Here is a 2,913-nt window from a genome sequence, read left to right as displayed (position 1 = left end):
GATTGCAGAAAGACTCATCAACAACCTGCGATATGCAGATGATATAACCTTGCTAGCTGAAAGTGAAGAGGATTTAAAATACTTACTGATGAACATCAAAGAGCACAGTCTTTGGTATGGATTGCATCTCAGTGTAAGGATAACAAAAATCCTCACCACTGGACCAATAAACAGCATTCTTATCAACGGAGAAAAGATTGAAGTTGTTAAGGACTTCATTCTTCTTGGATCAACTATCAACACTCATGGAAGCAGCAGTCAAGAAATCAAACGACGTATTGCATTAGGCAAATCTGCTGCACAAGACCTTTTTAAAGTGTTGAAGATCAATGATGTCGGCTTGAGGATTAAGGTGTGCTTGCCCCAAGCCATGATATTTCCAATAACCTCATATACATGTGAAAGCTGGCCAGTGAATAAAAAAGACCACAGAAGAATTGATGCATTTGAGTTATAGTGTTGGAGGAGAATATTGAAAGTGCCATGTGCTGCCAAAAGAATCAATAAATCTGTATTGGAAGAAGTTCAGCCAGAGTGCTCCTTGGAGGCCAGGATGGCCAAAACTTCACCTCTCATACTTCAGACATATTGTCTGGAGGGACCTGTCACTGGAGAAAGATATCATGTTTGGTAAGGTGGAGGGTCAGAGAAAAAGAGGAAGACCCTCAGTGACATGGGTTGGCAAAGTGGCAGCATCAATGGAATCAAGCATAGCAACAGTTATGAGTTTGGCCCATGATCGGGCAATGTTTCATTCTGTTGTGCATAGGGTCGCTATGTGTTTGTACCTACTTGATGGCACCCAATAACAACATAATCATGAATATTGTCTGTGAGATCTGTGTTGCCATTGTGATGGGTTACTAAACCCAGCAGAGAAGTAAGAATGCAGTAGGGGAAAGTTGGTATCATAAAAGGATAAAGTAGGTTGACCGGTGGAGGCAAATTATGATTTCTGCCTCATAAGATTTGGCCTTGGGCTGATTTTGAGTTTGATTCTCTTTCCTCCTTGTGAAACCAGATATCAGACTTCAACTCCACACCATTGTTTGCACACACACTTGCCTTTTTGCCTTTTAAGTATAAGTGAAGTATATTATATAATCACTAGACATGGTTTTCAAAGCTTCCTTTTTATTATTACTTGCATTTTTGTACTTCATCTAACTCTGCAATTATATTTAGTTATTTTAGAAAGTAAATTTCCTGTATTTTCTACCAATATCAAATCTGTTTTTAAAGGATAAGATAAGCTGAAAGAAAAGTATATTACTTTATTCTTTAATAGGAAACAAACATGATTTCTAGGTTCCTGAAGAGACATTTAGATATTTTAATTTGATTTTTTTGTTAGTGATTGTATTGATTTTATTACTTTTGCTGAGCCATATTATTTTCCTCACATTCAATGCAATTAGATAAAACATAATATGAAAAAAAATATGTCCTCATTATTATTCACAATAAAAAGGGTCTGCTTAATTCTGCAGGCCTGGGCATAATTTACAATAGGAATCACTTAATGGTCCCAGTGGATCATTACACCATTTTGATTCTGATCCACTGAAGAGAATCTCATCCATACTTGGTGACAGAACTAAACTCCATCGGAGCTGTGATGGACGGAACATTTTTGTGGTAGTCCCACATCTCACTAAATAAGAAAAGACTCTAAACAAGGAACTATAACAATCAATCTGTCCAGGTATTATATCTATAAGCTCTCTCTTTAGTATACAGTAGAAAAGAGGGCCTTTTCTTGAGTACACATATACAATTATTATTACAGTCTAGAGATTGCTGAATTGACATTTTTTTTTTTGTTTTTTTGTTTTTTTTTGTATAATGAAGGTCAACATCGAGACCGCTCTGTTAAGGAACTTCAGATTAAGAAACTTCCACAGCTTGTCTCAATTCTTCAAATAATGGAGCAAGTTGCTTTTCTAGGCTGACAATTAGTCCTGCGTTGGCATTGCTGCTGGCTATGAAACTTACCACCAAAGGTAACCGATTAAATTGAACCACCTGGTAAGTGTTATAGTAACAGATAATACTTTTGTTTTTTGAGAGTCCAAGTTTGCTGCCTTGGTCTCTTGCAAGGGCAAAAGTAGATAGGAAGCCAGGTCTCAAAGCATGCTCTGGAGCATTATCATTGGCCACTTTAATAACAGGCACTCCATCTCTATCAGACACGACAACACTTGGTAATCTTTTGTACAGGAATCTCTTTAGGTCATCCGCCATGATGAAACCCTTCCTCCCACAGGTTCAATCTCCACACTGAGGGTTTTGCTCCCAGGGATGCCCAGTTCTTGCTGTCACTTCATGGGCAACCGCAGAGACAAGTTCCTCTGCAAGCAGCCGTCACATGATTTGTGACCTCTTCAGCTCTAATTTGCTTATTTTTGGTTAATATATCACCTTGGAATGATTATAGGTTTAATAGTGTTTTCTTTAATTTTACTGTTTCATACCTAAGTTGTGTTGTTGTTGTTTTTAGGTGCCGTGAAGTCGATTCTGACTCATAGCAATTTTGTATCGTGTTTCCAGTGATTAGCTGGTTGGCTTGAACTGCCGACATTGCAGTTCAAACAGACTTTGTGGTCCAGTGCATTATCATACAAAACCACATTATGATTCCGCCTAAGTCAGTGTCTCCCTGAAAATAATTATTTTAATTTTGACATTAAGATGCCATGCCAACCTCACTTCTCCCTTTTTTAAGAACTTCATGGAAAAATGTAAAAATAAAAATTAGAAAGATGGTTGATTTCATAATTTGTCCTCAACCTGGCTCATCCTCTGTTGACTGGAAAAGGACTAATGAATAGAATTGGAGTCTTGGTGTGGTGCTGTAGGATAAGTACTGTACTTCAAGGTCACTTTGAACCACAAGGTCGACAGCTCAAACTC

The 2,913-nt window shown here is 37.8% G+C and overlaps 1 pseudogene; it reads right to left on the bottom strand.

Moving 5' to 3' along the window:
* Positions 1-1,887: 1,887 nt before the first annotated feature.
* Positions 1,888-2,244, bottom strand: LOC102826526 (annotated as a pseudogene).
* Between the last annotated feature and the right edge of the window lie 669 nt (positions 2,245-2,913).

This window comes from Chrysochloris asiatica, unplaced genomic scaffold, assembly GCF_000296735.1.
Source record: "Chrysochloris asiatica unplaced genomic scaffold, ChrAsi1.0 scaffold00109, whole genome shotgun sequence".
Lineage (NCBI taxonomy): Eukaryota > Metazoa > Chordata > Mammalia > Afrosoricida > Chrysochloridae > Chrysochloris > Chrysochloris asiatica.
The sequence above is the reverse complement of the archived record's forward strand: the minus strand, read 5'-3'. Positions and strand labels throughout refer to the sequence as shown.